Source organism: Bubalus kerabau, chromosome 17 (assembly GCF_029407905.1).
Source record: "Bubalus kerabau isolate K-KA32 ecotype Philippines breed swamp buffalo chromosome 17, PCC_UOA_SB_1v2, whole genome shotgun sequence".
Taxonomy (NCBI): domain Eukaryota; kingdom Metazoa; phylum Chordata; class Mammalia; order Artiodactyla; family Bovidae; genus Bubalus; species Bubalus kerabau.
The window spans coordinates 41,264,554-41,285,493 of NC_073640.1; the positions used below are offsets into that span (position 1 = coordinate 41,264,554).

Consider the following 20,940-nt stretch of genomic DNA (forward strand, 5'->3'; position numbering starts at 1 on the left):
AAAGCTAAGAAATGCTCTGCTTTTGGTCCCAACCTCTCAGCACACCAGCATAGGGTCCCTGGGATACAGACCCCTGTGCCCCTGTGGATGTGCCTTTTGGGAAATCTTCGCAGCCGAAAGATCAACCCCCTCCCCCGCCACCGCCCATTATAACCAAGGTCTCCCTGCAGCTCCCTCCCATTCTGGGCACTGCATTCAGTGTATTAGCTCTGGCTTTGTCTGCACCGAGTTGTAGGGGCTACTAAGTACCCCAGCAAAGGGAAGAGGGACAAGTACCCACCTGTGTGAACTAGCTGGAACCAGCAAGTCCTGCCTGCTGAGGGCAAACTGAGGTATAAGCAACTATGACAAGATGACCAGGAGACCAGGAAGAAGCCCCCCAGAGGTGGGGGAGGGATGGGAAGAGCTAGCACCCAGGGCCGCCTCTCCTGAGGTGCAGGAAGGCCCCGAAAGCATTAGTGACTCTGGCTGTACCTGGAGTGGGGGCAGGGTGGGTGGAGGAGAGCCTGTGGCGGCCACACCACTGTTCCAGCTGGCAGGAAGCCCTTCCCTGAAGACTGTAAGTTTAACCTTTAGCATTCAAGTGTCGAGGCTTAAGTGTCGTTATGAGCAATTCTTCCTGCCGCAGCATTCCCAGACTAGGGGAAGAGGGGTCGGCGCAAATCCACCCGCTTTGCTTTTTCTTCCCAGACAAAAACGAAAGGGAGGGGGACCTGCAGGACCCAAAACGCAGACAGGGCACTCTTCGAGTGGACCCCCGGCAAACCCTAAGCATCCAGTTCTACCCCCTCGGCCAGCCGAGTTTCTGCAGGCCTGAGTGTCTCCCAAGGGGTCCCTGGCTCCCAGACCCCTGGGACTGTGGGGGTGTAGAACCACCCTCTAGTCCCCCAAGCCTCCATGGGAGTGTTTTGTGGGAACTCCACCCCTTGCCCTCCTGGATGCAGAACCCCCAAACTGCCCCCACCTTGGTGACCCCACAGGATGGGCTTGGGGCACCTGTGTCCTGAAGGAGCTGGGCAGCCTGGCCAGGGCGGTGGAGAGGGGGTGCCACCATGAGCGCCGGCATGGGGAATGGGAGGTCATGGGAATCTACGCTGGGCCTGGGCATCTCAGGTCGTGCGTGCGCAAGAGGTGCGCCCGCTGCTGACCTCTTTCCTTCCGAGGTGCTGCAGGGGCCAGTACCCGGCCTGCTGGTTTTATGGAGGCGTCCCGCAGGGTCGCAATGGGGTGCTCCAGTTGTTCCATGGGGATTCATTTCCCCGCAGAGCCAGCCGCAGTGTGTTGCGCACACCTGTGAGGGTTGCCCAGCCCGGGACAGCGGTTCTGCGCCGCTGTAAGTTCCCCAGCTGGCCTCTCCAGGGGCCTGAGCGCCCCGCGCTTCCTGTCCGGAGTTCAGAGCCTGCAGGAGAATAAAGCTTCCCCGAAATGGGGCCGGGTGTGCCAAGCATGAGGGACGCGAGCCCTGGCTCAGTTAACTGTATGGTCAGTGTCTCGGGAAACTGTCGGGATCCGCGAGGTTTGTGGTTCATGGGGAGGAGGGAACAGCGCTCAGTCTATCCTGAGCCCCGAGGAGAGGAGACCAGCCTCGAAAAGCGTGCGCCCCATGCCAGAGCTAGAGGAAGGTGGCGTCGAATGTCCCTGCTGCCCCGCTGGGCCCTGGAATTAAACAGGGAGGTGGCTGCGTCCACAGGGAACCACTGCCCTGCCCGCTGCCCCGGCAAGAGGCGGGGGGGGCGGGGGTGGGTGGGTGCGCAGAATTGCGCGCAAAGTCTAGCTAGCCAGAGCCCTCCGCCCCCCGGTCTGGCGTGCGCCGGACTCTTCCAAACCCGTGGGGCCGCGCCGGGTTCTCCGCCCGCCAGCCTTAACCGAGCGAGCGAGCGTTGGCTCCAGATTTCGTGCCATTCTCCTCGGGCAGGAAGATTAGGTTTGCCTTTTTCCTCTATTTCTAAGAATAGGAAACAAACGAATTGGAAAATTTTTGCTTTGGAAAAATATCTGTTCGATGTCGTTTGGTGCTTAAATTGTCCTTTGAATTTTTTTCCAGCTTCATTTGAAAAAGAAATGGAAAGTTGATGCGCGCCCCAAACCTTGTTTCTCTTTAAACTGTCCCCTTAGACGGGCAGTTGGTTGCCACAGATGTTTTCTGGGGCCAAGAGAGTGAAATGGAACGGGAGGGAGGATGAGAACTAGGAATCTCTCATTTTAAATCCCATTACTGGCTTTGAGGAGAGGCACAAAAAAATCAGGAAAAGATGGTTCGTCCCCCACTGATTTCCTTCACTTCAAAGATTTCCCTCGCCCCTTAAATCAGAAATATTATGGCGCTAGGTATTTGTCAAAAAAATGCACATGTTTCTTCAGAATACATACACAGTATAGGTCCCTTTTACATTCTCAGCAAAAAAAAAAAAGGGGGGGGTTGAATATCAGGCACTCAATTCCCAGGCTATTAAACAAGCCATGTCTGCAAGAAATGCAGGCATCGGGGATTGCTCAGCCGCGCATCCCTCCATTAGCGCATGCCTGCGTGTCTGCGTGTCAACAATGCACGTGCTACCATGGGCACCGACTCCCCACACCGGTCCTAGCGGGCTCTGGGGGGAAAAGGCGCCAGGTCTGTTACCCATTCGCCGCCTTGCTCCCCAGCCCGCCTCACGTTCCTCTCAATGATTCCTTTTTCCTGCCTCCAGCTGGCAATCAGAACCCTTGGTCATCATCCCCCCCGCCCAAGTTATGCTCTTGGAATTCCCCAAAGAGAATATAGCCTGACCGAGGGTCTCTTGTCCTCGAGTTGTTCACTTTGTTGCGTTAAGAGGTTAGTTCTCTCTCTCCGCTTCACCCGCCCCAGGCTTTAGATGTACTGCAAACTTCTGGCACCAGGTCACCAAAAGGGGAGTCAGCGCTTGCTGGTGGTGTGGGCGGTGCAAAACCTAGGGGAGCCACCAGCTCCCAGGCGCCTCCTGCCCCAAGGCTGGATTTCAGATTTCCATTGCAAAGGTGCTGGGGAAACTAGGAATCCGACTCAAACCCTGGAACTGTCTGGTTGCCCTGCATTTTTACAATGTGCCATGTATTGGAAATGAAGGGCAGGCTTTATCATTTGGAACTCTTTCAAGGACCCGGGCGCTCCAAGTTTGGGGCTAATTCTTTAAAGGTTTTTACTTCTGAGAAATAGGGAAAAAAGAATGAAAGAATGAAATATACCCACAATCCATGTACTAGGGATGGCACTCCAGAGTAGGTTGTGGTCTCTTTTGAATCGGGAGTTCAAAAGGAAAAAAAAAAGTCTGTTCCCTCCCCCTTGCCCCAGGGATGAAACCTCTCTAGATTCTAGCGGCCAATTTGGTTTGATTTCCGCGGTTTGGAGGCTCTGTCGGGGTAAGGGGCGGTGGGGCTCTGAAGACATCCCTCAGCTGCCTTCTGGACCAGCTGGTCCGAGCTCTTGGCCCTGGAAGCAGAAGCTGAAATCGGGGTGATTTGCCCTGGCTCTGCTCTGGCAGCTGGAGAGAGTGTCTGGGGAACGAGTCGCGGAGTCTCCCCGGCGGCGCCCTTGTATGTGGACCTCCTAGCTCACTTCTCTCCCTTGCTACTCTCCACACCCCCCACCCCCTACCCCGACACACACCTGCCTTCTGTCCCCCAGGGATCTAGTTCCCCTGACTGTCATTTCAAGCCAGCTCTTTTCCCACCAGAAACTCCTTTTCTTGGAATAACTTTCCAAAAGAGCGGTCGTTGTCCTGAAGTCCAGCCTGGCCGGGGTGGATTTGGGAAACTCTTTCTCAGTCAGAGATCCTTCTCTGGGCATCATATGTGTCCCCCTACAGTCCCCAGACACCACCTGGGCGCTGAGACCCACCCCTTGGCACACCTGCAGGGCGCCAAAACAAAAGGGGACTCCAGTCGCTTTGCTCTTTTCCAGTGAAATGCCTCAGAAACAAATCTGAATTGGGTTATGGTTATCTTTCAGGCATGACAAATATTTTTACAAAAGTATTCTCCAGGCTGCCTGAGTTGGGGCGGGGTGGGGGGAGCTTTCTTTGACCAAGAATGCGGGCACAAAGCAAGAAGCTGCAAGTAATGGGCACCACTGTGTACATCTGTCCTCCACTGTGAGGAGCGCAACCCGAGTCTGAGGAGTTGGTGCCAACATCCAAAGTTCCCCATTCTGCCAAGGGCACCCCTGATTTTTTTTATAAACGGGGAGCAGTTTCTACCCATATCTAGCTGCTCACTGTCTGGTACATTAAGAGCAAACTTTCTCATCGGTGGTTGAGGTTCAGGGCACAGTGGTTTTAGCCGCAGGACAGACTTGAGGGTGGAGCCGTTCTAGATGCTCAGAGGCACCTCGCCCTGCACCCTTAGGAGAAAGGGGGAACCGTTCGATTTGTCTAGGGGTCAGGAGGTAGGCTGCAGGGTGGGGGGAGGGAACGGATGGCTGGAGCGCCAAAGTGCCGCTCCAGGCTGTCTCTCTCTCCTGTCTCTCCCTCCCTACCTCATCTTCTGCCATTTCCAGAGGCAGGAGAAAGGTGATCTCGGACTTGACCCCTAAATCACAGCTGCTGGTGGCTGCACCTCGCTCCGGAATGAGCGCAGCCCCTTCCCGAGGCTCGGGCAGCTTAACCCTTTCCTCCCCATGCGCTCAGGGGCCGGCAGCAGCGGCGCCTCTGACCTCGGCACTGCCGAGCAGCCCGCCTCCTCCGCGCGGCACCTTGGATCCCACCAGGAGACCACAAAAGGGCAAGACTGCGGGGCGCTGTAATGCTGGGGCACGGGCCAGTCGGCCCGGAGCGCTGCCTGAGAGCTGGAGGAAGAGCCGAAGTTAGCGGAACGAAGAGGGATGTTTGGATCGTGTTAACTACCCAGACAGATGCACTTCGGCATGTCTGCATTTATGGAATCCATATGTTGTCGTGGCAAATGAAAGGACAGTAACACGTACATACAATAGACTTAGAATAACAATACACATTCAAAAAGGGACCGCACATTCTTCACCCTGCAACCCTTCTCTTAGATCTAGCTCTGGAGTTGTACGGAGAAGCGTCCTTTCAACCTCCCATGCCTCCACATGAGGTTTTCTTTTTTTCTTCCTCCTCCCTTTTTTGTTTTTGTGTCCCCAGTCCCCCAGCAGCAGAGAACCCAGGGCCCAGAGCTAGGCTCTTTGGGAGTGAAATCTCCTAAGATCCCGTTCCCCTCCCTTCCCCCTTAAAAAAGACTGGCCCATCGCATCTTTGGCCCATCGCATCTTTGAGCCCAATGTGACCAAATAACAGCTGCTCACATTGCAACCCCAGACTCTGAAAATTGCAGGGGAGCAGATTCTTAATCAAATTTACCATCCACTTCTTCAGCATTAAACCGAAATTTCTATATTATAGTTGCAAGAAAAGGAGGTTCAGACAGATCTGGAAATGGAACCCCCCAGCCGGAAAGCACACCCCTGTCCACTACCTACATTTGTGTACACCTTGTATATCTGTGTGCACATGTACTTATGCACACACAGGGATGCACAGACATCTGAAGTCATCCAAATGTATATTTATGTACTCATTTATGCAGATATCTTTGTGTTTATATATACAGCCATGCACTTGAGCGAGAGGCAGGGAAATATACACATCAATGCAATATTTAGCCTACTTTCCACTTTCCCTTCCTACTGTAAATTGTTTAAAAACAGATTGGTCTAATATTTTCTGTCCCCTTGCCAGCTAAATGAAGGATTTAGATTCTGAATTTCTTGGTTCCTTTTTTCATTCTGTACATAAAGTAATCCATATAGATGCTGGATTATCGCCTAAGCATTATTCAGTGATACGAGCTTGGTACCTCTCCTCCTTATAACGAATTCACTCAGTGAAATTAGCATAAGTATTTACCAGATTAAGCTGACATTTTCCTATACTGCAACACAAAATACATTTATATCCAGAATTTCCCTCAAATCGTCTGTACCACTGGAGAGACTGATTTCTTCCATGCCGTTTTGTATAAGAAACAAGCTACAAGTTCGCTTCTAATACTACTTACATTAAAAAAAAAACAAACAACAAATACATAGCATTTAAGTGAGATTTCAACATTTACAAGGAGAAATTGAATTCTGATACATCCTAAAAAAAAAAACAGATTTATGAAGATTTGTGAAGACAGATAAAGAGGAAGCAAATATACTCCTGAGGGTCTGAACAATTTTCCTTACCTGATGTATAATGGGAAAATTCAGAATTTACCAGTCTTCCTTCAGTCAGCTACATTTTACACTGACCTGCACTTTGGACTGAAAGGGAAAAAAAAAAAAAGATTAACTGTTGCCAATGAAAAATTTAAAATAATAATCAGAAACTGGACAAACTGAAGGTAAAAATATACAATGGCTACAATAAAGATAAATATTTATTTAATCAAAGTAGAAGTTGTGTTTGGACTGTAGGAATGTTTCATCCTTCCCTTTAGAAAAAAAATCAAGCAAGAAGAAAGCCAGAGTCTTTGCAGACTCCTGGAGAGTTCCCATTGTCCAGGGCTATCGAGAGCCCAGAATGGCATTAACCTCACAAAAGACACATTGTGCAGAGGACAAAAAAAAGCCCCTTCTTCTACAATAACTTTTAGCTTTTTTATTTTTAGAAAATGACAAAGGTTTTGCAAGCACTGACTGGTGAAACCTGTAGCAAGCCAGGCTGGACTTGGCTTTATTGATCTACTGTCCCGCATGGAAAGCAGCCAGGAAAAGTTTGAATGGCAATCCAGATTTGGCTCATAGAGAGGAAACCCCCGATTTCTCTAAATGTATTTTTTTTTCTAAATAAAACAGCATTATTCCCAGAGTGAATTCAGAAGGATTAGATGAGGTAACCCTGCAAAATCCTAAACCGGTTTTCTCCTCCTAGTCTTGACTAAGAAGCTGTACGCTCTTAAGAGCATTGGGAAATCTCTCAAAATGAAGAATTCCCTTCTAATCAAACAGATTTCCCGATTAATTCCCCAATTCCTTCTAAAATAAATAATGCAGCAAGGCTGGGACAAAAAAAATTTTTCTACAAAAAAATAAGTTTTAGTGTGCGTTCTCTACCTGATGTTACAGGGTTCATGAATAATGCCTTCAAAAACATAAATGTTTTTACATTTGTTTGCAGATCATTTAAAGTGCAAATTGCATTTTATTTTATTCCAGATATTGTAATTTCAATGGTACTAGTTTATATTTAGAACTTGCATGAATGCATACTTGTCATTTAAAAAAATCTATTGCAGTAGCAGTGACGCTAAGGCTAGGATTTAAAAGGGGGGGGGGAGAAAAAAGGGAAAGAAAGGGGGGGGAGAGAGAGAGAGACTCCTGTTCTTCCTGCGTTTGTTTGCTTGCTTTTTGGAGGTATCATGCACCCGCCTAAGTGATGGCTTTGATGTACTAGGAATCGGTACAGTAGCAGGGTCCCTGGATGCTGTCTTTGATTCTAGGGATCTCCTTCGGGCTCTGGTGGGATGTACCGCGCCTAGTCTTTATCTGAAATCCATCCTCTCATTTCAAGCCCTTTGGCTTCTGAGACTCTGCTCCAAACTCTTGGAGGTAGCTGTAAGACTTTTTTTTTTTGGCATTTAGGGAAAGAGTATGTAATTCCCACCCCCCACATCACCACACCACCACACCACCACACACACACACACACACACACACACACACTCTAGACCTTTCCTCGCTATTTAAATATATTGGCTTTCTTTCTTACGAATTTAGTCTGAAATTATTTTTCACTGCCTTTATTACATCCCTGCTTTTGATGGCAAAATAGCTTCCTGTGTTTTGAAAACATCTGCTTTCCAGGTTTTACACGAGAAAATTGATTTTACTTTTCTCCTAAGTCCAGAAAGGTAGAAAGTTGGACTTGTTTCCAAGTCTTTCTTTAAGTTACCCCTTTTCAGTTCTGATTCACTTTCCCCCTTTTATTTCTTCTAATCATCACTCCTCTTTTCCCCCTCCTTCTAAAGAACCAGAGAAGATTGATTGCGTCTTATTTCAGAAGACAAAATTAACATATTATATCTTTTTGTCTTAGTCTATGGTACGTGTTAAAGTTTTCTCCATATTTTCTCCATTTGTCCTCTGATTGTGGGGGGAGGTAATTTTCCTCCTTTAAAAAAAAATCTCCGATTTGCAATTTAAAGTGGTTTCTATTCTAAGTCTCTGCTCTTTCTCTGTTCTTTCACTTAAATCTTTGCTTTAAGCTGTCCCACTCCTTTAATGCCCCCCCCTTCCTCTTTGAGGATGCTGTCTTCCTTTTTAATTTAAGCATTTCTGCGTTTGCCAAAAAATGAAAGAAAGAAAAGGAAAGGGGGGAAGAAAAAACAAGAGCGAAAGAAAAGAGAGAAAAAAAGAAAGGAAAGAAAAAAAAATCTTAGCCAGGTTCCTATTGTTGGTTCTCTGCATTTCACTTCTCGGTGTGTGTGTGTATGTGTGTGTGTGTGTGCGCGCGCGCGCGCGTGTGTGTCGTGTGTGTGTGTGTATGTGTTTTTAATACATGCATAAACTTTTGGTGCCTCTCTCCCTCTTCCTGGGCTCTTCTCCCATCCTCTCTTCCTGCTCTCCTCGCCCTGCTCATCACTTTCCCCTGTTTTTTTTTTTTTTCCCTCCCTTCCTCCCCTCTGCCTCCCTCCACCTCCCCCTTTTCTTTTTTGCTGAATCTTATTGATCCAGAAGGTGGCTAATTAGCCCTTCCCGTCGTGCCTGGGTAATGAAGCACATGCGCACTGAATTAATCACAGCCATTTTTTGCAGGAAACTAATTAGCAGAATAAAGATCCAAAGACTTTTTTTTCTTTTCACTCATCAGCTCCCACTTCCAGCGCGTCCCCTCCGACCGCTGCAGCCGCCGCCGCCGCCGCCGCCGCCTCCTCCTCCTCCTCCCGGCCGCAGCCGCCGCCGCCACCGCCTGCTTTGCATCCCAATTACAGCCTAGAGCCGCTGCCGCCGCCGCCGCCGCTTCTCCTCCGTGGCCCCTGCCCGCTCCGGGGGCTGTAAACTCCCCGCCAACCATGCTGCTCGGCGGCAGCGGCGGCGGCGGCTCCGGCTCCCCGGCTGCGGCCGCCTCCCGCCCCGGGCTCCGCCGAGCGCGCTCCAGCTCCGCCGCCGCCGCCGCCGCCGCCGCCGCCAGCAGCGCGTCCTCCGCCGCAGCCGACCCCCGCCAGCCGCCGCTGCTGCCTTGATGGGCTCCGCGGCCCGAGCGCCTCTTTTCGGGATTAAAAGCGCCGCCAGCTCCCGCCGCCGCCGCCGCCGCCGCCAGCAGCGCCGCTGCAGCCGCCGCCGCCGGAGAAGCAACCGCGTAAGTGGCAACTTTTCCCTCTTTTTTTTTTTTTTTTTTTCCCGCCGCCGCCGCCGCCGCCTGCTCCTCCTCCTCCTCCCGCCGCCACCGCCCGGACGCGGGGCTCCTCGGGGCGCCGGGGCTGCTTTGCATGGGGCTCGTCCTGCCCCCTCCCGGCTCCCGCGCCCGGCCGCCGCCGCCCGCGCTCCCCGCGCCCGCGCCCTGCTCGCTCGCTGCGTCCCGCTCGCCTTCCCCCTGCGCCAAACTTTCTCTTTCTCTTCTTCTTCCTCCTCCTCCCGCCGCCGCCGCCGCCGCCACGGAGCCCTGGGCCGCCCCCTCCTCCCCGGCCCCCGCGCCGCCGCCGCCGGCTGCCGGCGACCCCCCGAGAGGGTGGAGGCGCCCGGGGCGAGGCCCGCGCGGCGACTTTGGAGGCGCCTCCGGGCAGGGCCGGCCGGGGCGCGGGCTGAGGGCGGGAGGGCGGCCGGGGTCCGGGCGCCGAGACAAAGGCGGCGGTCGGCGCGGGGCGGGGGGGGAGGTTCGCGGTGCAGAGTGCCCCCGCCCCCGCCGCCCCCGGCCCCCAACTTTGCCCCACCCCGGGAGGCGCCGGAGCCCCGAGCTGAGCCGCCGCGCGGGGCGCGCACCCGGCCGGCAGCCGTCGCCGCCGCCGCTGGCCGGCCGGCTGGCCGGCCGCCTTCCGCGCCAGTGCTCCACTGGCCGGGGACACGGCCGCCAGACCGGAGCCTTGGGGTCCGAGAGAGGGCGAAGGGGCGACGTGGCCGCCTGACCTTCTACCTGCGCGCTCTCCGCCCTGCCCCACTAGCAGCGCCGCGAACGCCCTGAGGGGGCTCTGCCCTGGACACTAGGGGCTCCCGGGGGCTCGAGGCTGCGCCGCCGGCCGGGACCAGACGTCGCCTGGCCGGCCTCTCCTTGCCGAGCTGAGTTGAGACACATCAGAGGATCCCTGCTTGTTTTTTTTTTTTAACTCCCCCTTTTCTCTTTCTTTTCTCTTTTTGCTCACGCGAATCTGGGATTGTTTACGTTCCGTTCCCCTCTTTTACCCCTCGTCCTGTTTCATTCCTCTTTTCCATGTATTTTCCCCATTAGATGCAAAAAACACGTTCCTGATTTTTACATTACGCATTTTCATGTACATCTTTTTGCGTATCTGTTGGAGAGTAGAGCTAAGTGTATTTTATGCCGGGTATTTAAATTGTGTATGGAATCAGTAGGCTTTTTGTGGAGCTATAAAAAAATACATTTTACTTTGCCAATTAATCTGTTGCTCAGACTCTGACTTTGGCAAAATGTGCAGTTCCTTCGAATGTGGCAAATTCTTTGATTACAAGTGCTTGCAAAAAATCACCCACTCAACTTTTCCCCCTTGTTGCTTTGAAGCAGGGTAAATATGACAATTTTTATTGGTCTCAATTATTGAAACTTGATCTAAGGGACTATATGGAAGAAGGGGGCTGATTGCCTTTTTCTGGCCTCCAGTTCTGGTGACTTTTAAAAGGGGGGTTGTTAAGTACCTTTGAAGAATATGACATACGGTGATCGCTTGGCTGTAATGCAAATTACAGAACATAAATTCACTTTGAAATTAAAAAAAAGAGACTCGAGCCCTTTCAGTGGGGACACTTGAGGATTTATTATGTTTTTTAAAAAATTACTTTTTTTCTCCCTACTTTGGGAGAATGGCTAGTTCCAGACCAACTTATTTGGAGGTCTGTGGAAAGAGGCTTGGGAAATGGGAGAGGGGGAGAAGATTGATCACAATCTGCATAATCGATAGGGCAGCGTGCTGCAATCTTGTACCTACATTTACTGTAAATTTCTACAATATGTGCAGCGTGGGTGCTCTAGTGCCTTGCTTGGCTTCTTAGAGGAGATTTAGAAACAGTGCAAGCAGAATTTACTGCCAGCTGTCCGGAATAATATAGAGGAAGTCCACTGGATTGTGGCTCATTTTAGAACTCCTTCATTTTACTGTACTTTTTTTTTTTTTTTTTGGTGAATCTATTTACATGTGGGGGTTTCCGGTATTGAACCCCCAAAGTGTTGGTATCCTATATAGGTTGGGAGTGGAAAGTATTGGGGGGGAAATGAGGGGATAGGAATTCACTTATTGAATTACCACTTCGGCCGCCCTCTGCTTATCTTATAATGTGAAAGATCTTTAACTAGTGCAAGGAATTTAGAGAGAAGAATCCGAGAGAGAGTATTCCACCAGAGACTGAAGCAGTGTCAAAAGTAAGGATTGCTGTGTGTGTGCATATGAGAGAGAGAGAGAGAATACAGACACTTATCTTACAGTCAGGCTTGAAAGCTTGGTGGTAGGTGAATCCATATTTGGAGATGATTTTGAAATAGTCTAGCAAATGGTGCACAAGCAGGATTTCATAAAAAGTGTACACCGAGTCAGTTTTGAAAGGATTGCGGTTTGGGGAGGTGAGGTGTGGGCAGGAAAACCCACTGTAGGCCAGCCGCCTTCCTCTGTCTGTGTCTCCTCCCTTCCCCCTTGCCTGAGTTCTAGTTTTTAATTACTTAATGCTGAAACGCACAAGGCTTATATAAATATTTGCAAATGCTCTTTCCTATTGATTTCTCTGAATAAACTGCCCTACTCAGGTCCAGAGAGGAGGCAATTCAGATCTGCGGACTTTTTAAACATACAGTCTCTGGAGGAGGGTTGGTCTGTGCACGCGTGTGTTTATGGGTAGAATTGTAGACATGAAGATTCTGGGGTGCTGCAAGAAGAGTCCAGGGCCTCTGTGTGGGAACTGGCCCCAAGATCTGGCAGTTCTGACACATGGGTGCACACACGCACACGTGTGCATATGTGTGTGTACGTTTATGTACTGTGTGGGTGTCTACATTGTGGGAGTCTAAATGCATTGCAGTTACAGTACTCCCCCCCCACCCCGCCCCCCATTAAATATGGAGCAGTTTTCCAGGGCTTGGTGACTGCCTTCTCCTCAGGGTCACATTGAGTTTGAATCTGACCCAAGGTGCGGGAATCCTGCAACAGGGAAATAAAAGAATATACAGAATGGGGTCAGGTCAGCTGCTCAGAGGCCAAAACCCCTACAGCTGCTTTGATTTTATTTTGTGTGTGTGTATATTTTAGGCTCCTCCTGCCATGTTACAAATTGGGCCTTCCCCCTCTCAGGTGTTTGCTCTGTAGCTTAAAGGCACCAGAGCCTCTGCCTGCATAGATGTCTGCTCCCAGCAAGAACAGAAAACCTACAATACCAAATCCAAAACAAAACAAGGGAGGAGGGGGAGGGAAAAAAAAAAAAAAAAACAACCCTATTGAGTTCAGGCAAATAAGGTTGGATCTCCAGATCCGATTACAAAGCAGCTTTGAATATGCAAGACAGCACACAGGACCAGTTATTCCAGTTACAGCAAACTATTAAAAAAAAGAGAGAGAGAGAGAAAAGAAAAGGCATGTTTAGGTCGTAATTTGTTAGTACAAGGAAAAGAATCCCACATAAAGCTGCCTTTTTTTCCCCCTGCCTTCCTTTGCTGGCTTCACAGAATTCACTCACCCTTTCCCGATTTGTCTATTGTATAGTTTCCTTTATTAAAATCTTTGGATTTAGGAAGATCGCTGCAAGCAACACATATTCTGTATTTTTTTCCTTTATCTTAGAGGAGAGTTGGCAGGGGTTCTGTGGTTTGCAGTTACACAATATGTTATCATGTTTTTAATCACTAAATCATTGCAGTGGTTATAGATTTACAGTCTTGGGGTATTACAGAAAGAAGCAACGGCGGCTGTATATATATGCTTTTAAATTACACCCATGTAAACTGAGTACAGCGGCTGTGAATATGGTCGGCAGACTTCATCTCTCCCCCGCCCCCCAGCATCTTATTTCTTTTTCCCTCTGTGATTTTTTTTTCAAATTGTTCAGTTTGCTTAAAATAAACCATCCCCCCAACTCCTGTGTTCCTTTTCTCTTCACACCTTCCGCCCCCCCTGACACACACACAATTTTTTTTTTTTAATTTGAGACCTCTAACCCCAGATAAGGTAGAATTCAAACTCTTAAAATAAGACTTTGGATCAGGGAGGAGAGTAATAATAATTTAAAAAGTAGATTTCCTAAGAAATCCTCTTGGTTTTCATACCCACCTCCAGTATAGGGATGGAGGGCCAGCATGCAAATCTGGAGGTGGGGATAGGCAGAGGGGAGAGAAGGCAGGCCCATGGCACTTGCCTGCCTGGGACCTCCAGTGTCCTGTGACCATGAACCCACTTTCAGCTTCTGTTTTTCATATTATTATGTAACAGAATCCTTGGCAGCATTAAAAATTCAGTATTACAAGCTGATTGTAATGCTGCCTCATTAGACAGCACTGTCTGGCCTTGTATTAAGTGAAACACAGAGCATGGCTTTTAGATTATAAACACCAATAAATATTAAGGATCCGCAGAGGGGGGAAATAGTCAGCTGGGTTTTTGGCCCCTTCTGGTTTTATATCCCCTCCCATCGTCTTCCCTTTATCATCCCTGCCTCCTCCCATGGCACCCCCCCCCCCACAGTAACTGTCATCTGTTTTCTTGGCATACTGATATGTCGACCCTGGTGACATTTTAGGAGGGCTTTTTATAGAGTTATCTTGTGTACACAAAAGGTTTGGAAGTTTGTTTTGTTTTGATCTGCAATAAACAGGCCCTTCACTTTGCTGATGTCATTTCCGTTCATATTTGAGTTGTTTATTGTGCTTCTTCGCAGGGCCCTCACATCCCTACCCCCACCTCGCATTTCAGCCAGAGCCTGTGGCTGCCTGGGGAAGAGGGGACACATTTCTAAGCTGCCAGGTCTGGGTTCAAAGGCTGAGGCTTTCGTGTCACTGCTTCGTCCTAGGGTTTGCCCGCTGGGGAAGATGTTTCCAGCTTCCAATCTGGTTAAACACTCCGACATCCACTTGCCCTGGTATTTTCATGGCATGTAGTCATTCACCTCAGCTTTCTTTCTTTGAAGGATCCCCCATACACACACACCTTGTCTATGTCTTTAGTACATCCTTATTGTCCACATCTCCATGTAGCAACTCCCCCCTCCAAAAAAAACCCCCTAATCTCATAATGATGACTTTGATTCAGTTGCAAATCTGAAGCTGACTTTAGGGACTTCATGCTGTGAAAAAAAGAAAACGTTTCCAGGCGTTGCCCCACAGTCTCTCCCTCACCACCTTCTATCCCTGTTCAGTTTTTTTCTCCTTTTGCGTTTATTTTTCTGTTCCCTGCCTTTTTGTAGACATAAAGGCCATTCTGGTGTTACTGAAAATGACCGCAGTGTCCAGTGTCTCTTATTTCCATGTGATCTACAATCGGAATGGAACCCCTCCTCCAAAAGAAAAAAAAAATAGAGTGAGGAGAGGAAGGAGGAAAAACTGAGTGTGTAGGCCCCCAAGGCTTTCCTCTAATAGGATGATGGGTTTTAGGTTAAAAAAAATATTATTGTTTTGTTCTTTTAGCTTTAGAAATAATAGGGAGAGAGGGAAAAGCAGTCATTAGGAAGTTCACTGAGCTGCTTTCCAACTAAGACGGGTGAAAAATGAAGCTGCATTGACACTTGGCTTCATGTGAAAGCCCCAGTAACCTCTCCCCCCTTCCGTGGCCCTGGCCTTTTGTTCCTGGAGAACGGAGCTAAGGTGCTTTTTCTCCCAGACCAAAGGCAGCAGGCAAGGAGTCCCCTTGTGTGCGCATCGCCTTTAGATGGCCTTCTCATGGTTATTGTCAATGCAGACTCCCCCAAACAATTGCTCCAGGGAGACACAAAAGCAAAAACATTTGTCCTATTTTTTTAACCTCTTTGTTTTAGATTTTTTTTTCCCACCCATTCTTTAAATTTCACAGTTTCTATTTGTCTGCAGAGAGACAAACGGAACAGCATGAAGCAAGCGCATTTTACCGTAGGCCTTACTGACGATTGGAATGGCCTCAATAGAAATCCAGATTCTCAAAAACACCGGCTGACTTGGAGGAGATGTGAAATTTCAGCTTGGGGCTCTTAAGTGAGCTTACCACAAATTTCGGACAAAAAATGCACTAAAAGGAAAAGATAAGACAATGGGATTCTGGGATCATCCGGGGGAAGTGTGAAAAGGGTCATCTTTTGTTTCTCTCTTAGGATCCTGCCCCGAAGAAGTGGTCGCTTGATAGGAAGGAATCACAAATCCAAATGCAATTTGGATTCATTAAAAAAAAAAATTCTGGTTCTGTTTTACTGTGCTCCTGGTGCTTCAGGGACTGTTTTAATGCATGTATGGCGGGTGCTGTTGGTACGCACTGTGGAACAGGCTGTGTTGAGAATTTTTTTTAAACCATGATTTTATATATAGAAAGGCCACATTCCCCTCCCCCTTTTCTTTCCTCCCTCGTTTCCTTTTTCCTTTCTTCTCCTTTCAACCTGCTTCCCCTCCAAGAATTCAGCGGTTTGCATCAGGCTGCAGGCAGAGGGATGGGTCAGACAGTGGGGATGGCCCATGAGCAGAATAGCCCACCTCTTTTTCCTGGGCGCAGACAAAGCACCTCTCTCCTGTAATGTATATAGACCCTGATTTTGATGCTGTCCTTAAGAATCTGTCTGCCTTTTCATTAAAATTCTCGATTTCAAGGTTTAGAAACACAAATGTAAGAATCCCCCTGGGTATAAAAGTCTTGCATGGCAAATTCTCTTGGCCCTTTCAGAAATTATATATATATATATATCTATATATATATATCTATATATATATATATATCTTTCTTTTTTTTTTTAAACAAGCTCCTCACCTAATGTTTTAAAGCTGTTTTAAGGCAAGGTCTTTATTTTTGCTTTCTGAAAACTTGGGCTTTGTAACTGAAATTTGAAGAAAGCTCTCTATTACAGTTTTTTTTTTTTCTTCTTTAAATGGTTCCTCATTTATATCTTTTTAAAATTGTCATTGATAGACTTAGGTTCTGAGCTGGGGAGGTTGGGGAAGTAAATCAGATAGCATCCCACCTACGATTTGGGGGGTAAAAATTAATCCATGGAATTAGCATTGTAGCAAGAGATGGAGGCCTTGAGGTTTGTGACAGAGAAATGTGAATCAGAACATCTGTTAGGCCTTGTTGGCACACCAGCCTCTAATCGTTCTGGAGGTGAGTGTGGGCTGTTCTGAGGAAAGCGTGCATTCTGTACCATACCCAGGAGGGCCTGGCCACCCAGCAGGTACCAGGCCCCTAAATATAACTGCCTAGAAAGAATGGGGTGAATTCAGGGCATGCAGTGCAGTTCAGCTCCAAATGTTTCCTTGCTTATTTCAGGGACTTTTGTTTTTGTTTTGTGCCCTCTTCTGGCTTTTTCTTTGTTAAAGCCTCAAGGTTATTTAAGCACTAGTTTTAAAAATCAATGTGTATGTATAATTTAATAAAAATAGAAGGCTCTGGAAGAATACCCAAATCTGCCTCGACCCAGTTGTGCTGTGAAGACAAGAGCCCAGGTTTAGCTACAAGTTAGAATGCTGACATTCGCTGTCTCTTAGCTCAGAGATCATATTTACCTTTGCTGAAGTAAAAGGAGCAGCACTGGAGAGAGAGAGAGAGTGTGTGTGTATGTGTTTGTGTGTGTGTGTGTGTGTGTGTGTGTGTGTGTGTAGGGGAGAGAGAGAGAAACAACCAGTTTGGCTGGATGGGGTCTTTGTAATTTACCAGCCAGCTCAGTAAGCGCCAGGGGACTGGCCTCTGACTTGGAAAGTGGCTAAGGGGAGGAGTAGGAAAGGGGTTAGCATTCCCTGATTTATTTTTAAATGTTTATCCTTTTGGCTGTTGCCAGTTACGCTTTCCAGATGAGACAAGACTAGTTATGGAGAACTGGAAGGGAAGAATTGTCTTTTCTGAGAGTGGGTTTATTTGTCAACAGTGTCCAGGATGGAGTGAGGAGAGTGCCTGCCTGTCACTGCTGAGTAGGCTGTGGGTGTCACGTCAGACAGCTGCCCTGGGAAGAGCTGGGGCCTTTCAGAGCCGGGGGACAGAATTTGCAACACGTATGTCAGAAAAACTGTTGATTCCATATGGAAGTGCGAAACTTGCAAAACTCACTGAAGAGGTATTGTTTTGGTTAGCGATGACAATAAGTTTTGGTTGCAGTAACATGCCAACTTGTGTGTAATCCTTTGTATTTCTGATGATGATGCAGAGGCCATAGATCACCTGCCTGTGGGTTACCTGTTAAATCTGTGCCTGTAGCAAAGGCAGGCCTGACCAGGCCTTTACCTTGTCTGCAGCTTGGTGTCGAATTAAAGGGAAGGAACTCAGGGTCCTTACTGGTTCTACCTGTCAGGCCTCTGAGGTGTCTGGGAGACAGATGCAAGTGTCTGCCGCTTGGGATGGCAGTTTCAGACTGCCCAGACCTCCACAATCCTTCCAGGTGTCTAGATGGCTGGATCTTTGGGCTTTCCAGCTTTTATTTTTGTTAAAGATACCTATCTGTTGGCCCACTGGGTTTATGATGTCACCGGATTAGGAGGTTTTTGCCTGCTAATAAAAGTTAAGACAAAGCAGCAGAATTAGATTTTCTGGGAGTAGAAACATTTTTGTATTGTGTTTATCTGCTGGGCTGTGGGTTGCTTCCAGGTAAGACATGGAAGCCTGAAGTCTCCACTCGCCTGAAGACATTTCCAGAGACATCTCTGAATTGTCTGTGCCATGTTACTTGCATTATTGCTAGCATCATCATCTTCATGTATTATTCATAGTCACTTTTTCAATTAAATTATTAATTGGTTTTCTTTAAGGTGTTCTCAACTTATGTGGCTAAAATAAATAATAGTGTTTTGAAAATACCACCTGTTCTTGGACCTGAAGTCAGGCGGTCTGGAAACAGCTCTGCAGTGGCCATACTTTGGTTTAGAAAATCACCCTCTGCTTGTCCCTTTTCCATCTCCAGTCCCCCTGCCCCCCTCACTCTCTCATGTGTGACAGAATTTGGCTTGTGCTGTCCTTTGTCCCTAATCGGACATGATTCCCTAGAGGCAGTCTTTTCTCCCTGGACTTTAGCTGGGGAAAAAAAAAAATTTTTTTTTGGAGGCTCTTTTTTTGAACTAAAATGTAGAGAGGGGCTGTCCTTCCCCAACAGGTTAAGGTAGTTATATTAATTTGAGCCCAAATTATATTGTGCAGAAATGACTTCTAGTTTTCATTGCCCCTTTCCCTCCTGCATCAGTGTGTGCTTAACGCTAATACGATTCCATACATACAGCTCCTCCGCCTTGTGAGCTTATTATATTTCTAACACTTGCACGGTTCATTATTGTGCAGTCAGAAAGGACTCTCAGGGCTGTGGGGCCAGCCGGGGTGGGTGGCTTTCAGAAAGGGCGAAAGCAGGTGCCTTTCTGTGCTGAGAATCCGGAGTGAATTCAGACTGAGCCTGGGACTCCAGCAGGGAGGACAGGGGACTTCCGGTGAGATTTCTGTGGTGCTGCCTTTTGCCTATCTGAATGGAGAAGACGAACCTGGGGAGATAGAAAAGTGTCCAGCGACTGCTTTGACCAACTGGAGTGGCCACATTAAATCTGCCCCAGGTGGTAGAATCTCCCTAGGAAGGGACATGACCTGTGGCTTTTTAAGGCATGTTGTTAAAGACACTAAGGTTAATTGCAGACTGGACTTTTTCTCTCTTTCTGTCTCCTTTTTCTTTCTTTCGCTCCCATGAAAAACTCTATCCTTAAACTCTCAATGGAGAGCAGGTTTTTTTTTTTTTTTTTTTTTTTTTTTTAATAAGTTTCTGCAGCTGAAAAACAGAAGTGCTCTGTAAAGCAGTTAATAGGTTGGGTGTGTGTTTCAAATAAATTCCTGTCCACATTGGCTAATGTCCGTACGCTGGAGTGGCCTGGCTGTGACGTGGCTGGGGCCGGGAGACCTCGGGCTCCGGTTCGGAGGCCCCAGGCTTCTTGTTTTGGCCGAGGGCGCGTCCCTTTCTTCTCGCCCGACTCTAGGCCGGCCCCTGACTTTTGATGAGTGAGGGGTCAGCGCCTGGGGAGGACCAGGCTTTGTTCCCGCCGGGCTGGTTCTTCGCGCGGTGCAGGCCGAGCCGCCTGGAGCTCTGTCTCCGGGCGCGAGGCCCGGCCTGCCCGGAGGCTCGTCCCCGGAGCGCAGCCGAGCGCTGGGGCCTCGCGCGCCCGTGTGTGTCCCCGTGTCCCCGCGGGCGCGGCCGCCGCGGAGCACCCGGCCTGCACCCGGCACGACTGTAGATGTCAGGCTTTGCCCGGGGAGCCGAGCGGCGGCGGGGCTGTGAGTTTCAAATTAACCTTCCGCTTTGTTGCTGTGTAATGTGGATCCCCGAAGGCCCCCCGCCCCGCCCGCCCCCCTTCCCCGGGCGGTGCGCGCTGCAAACTGCGAGTTGAGCTTCATTTACATAAAGCGATTCCGGGCGGGAGAGCGGGCGAGCCGGCAGCGGGCAGGCCGGGGACGGGGACCCGAGCGCCGCGCCCCGTGGGTGAATCCCCGCCGCGCGCCCGGGGACCCTCCCTCCCGGGGAGGAGCGACCACCGGCCCCGGCCGCCACCATGAGCCCCCCTCCCCTGCCCCAAGCCCCCCCGCACCTAGCCAGAGCCACCTTAGAGCCCCGGGGGCAGCGGGAGGTGGGGAGAAGGCCGCCTGGAGTGGTGGGTAAGTTCGGGGCTTCGGTGCCGCTGGAATTTCCCATTGTCGCGCCCGCCGAGGCCCCCGGACCTGCGAGTGCCTCCTCCCTCCGGAGGTGTGCGGAGCCTTTGTGTGCCAGGTGAGTGCAGCCTCCCGCCCCCGGCCGGTCCGCGCAGCCGGCCTGGAGCTGCGGGCAGGTGCTGCGAGTCTTGGCTGAACTTCCCATTCTCTTGGCGCACGTGGGGGAGGGGCAGGCTGGATACACCTGAACTGCTAGACTCTACTTGGAACCTACCTGGGGTGAGAGCCTCTGAATTCTGCTGGGCATAGAGTAAAGCCCTCCCTCCTTCCTCCCGTTCATCTTTTCCTCTCCTCCCTCCTGCCTTCCTAATTTTGCTTTTGGATTAGTTCCTGCCTTCTGAATATTTGCGGTGCTGGCGTCATTTAGAAGTTTGAGTTCCGCCGCCGAAAAATACACGCTCTTCATTGCAGGAGAAGTCACTGGCCAGTTGGAAACAGTGTGACCAGTGCGCTTATTGGAGAGTAATTAAAGGGAGAATCAGAGCTTTGGAGCGGGAGGCACCTTTGGAGACTGACTAGCCCACCCTCTACTTTGAGTTGGTTGGCCCTCTGGAAAAACCAGAGCAGCCTTCATTTCTGTAGGGAGGGGGGTGGTTGAGAGAGAGAGAGAAAGAGAGAGAGAAAACTTAGATGTTTGTCCTGTTAAAAAAGAGGAGGAAGGCCCAAGTTAGGTCAGTAAAAGAAGAAAAAAAAAGTAATCATGGTGAGCGGGAAGGGAAAGAACTTTCTGGAAAATGGTGCTTTCTGCTTTGGACATACCTGTGTTATAATGATGAGAACATTCCTGGAGGGCAAAGATTACAGTTCTTTGCCTGGTGTAGTCTTAAGAGTGCTTTGCCTGGCACAGTGGTGCATGGTATATAAACTGGTTTAAATGAAAAGAGTTAGCAGGTGAATCCAAGAGGGTCTTCTCTCCTGCCTTCTATTTGTGTCATTTAA

The 20,940-nt window shown here is 49.3% G+C and overlaps 1 protein-coding gene and 1 long non-coding RNA gene across 14 annotated transcripts in view; one reads left to right on the forward strand and one right to left on the reverse strand.

Annotated features, from left to right (window-relative positions):
* The window catches only part of LOC129632492 (uncharacterized), a 69,769-nt gene that overhangs the window by 35,401 nt on the left and 13,428 nt on the right, over positions 1-20,940 (reverse strand). For both annotated transcript variants that reach the window (XR_008704557.1, XR_008704556.1), the window contains exon 2: positions 6,206-6,283. This is a non-coding gene — a long non-coding RNA (uncharacterized LOC129632492). The remainder of the gene's footprint in view (positions 1-6,205; positions 6,284-20,940) is intronic.
* The window catches only part of ZFHX3 (zinc finger homeobox 3), a 290,141-nt gene that overhangs the window by 18,833 nt on the left and 250,368 nt on the right, over positions 1-20,940 (forward strand). The window contains exon 1 of one of the 12 annotated variants that reach the window (XM_055554166.1): positions 8,824-9,320. The exons of 9 other annotated variants lie outside the window; for them this stretch is intronic. The gene's annotated coding sequence lies outside the window, so the exon portion shown is untranslated. Of the gene's footprint in view, positions 1-8,823; positions 9,321-19,126; positions 20,060-20,940 lie in introns of those variants that run through there. 2 more of the 12 variants (XM_055554171.1, XM_055554162.1) reach the window with 2 other exon arrangements.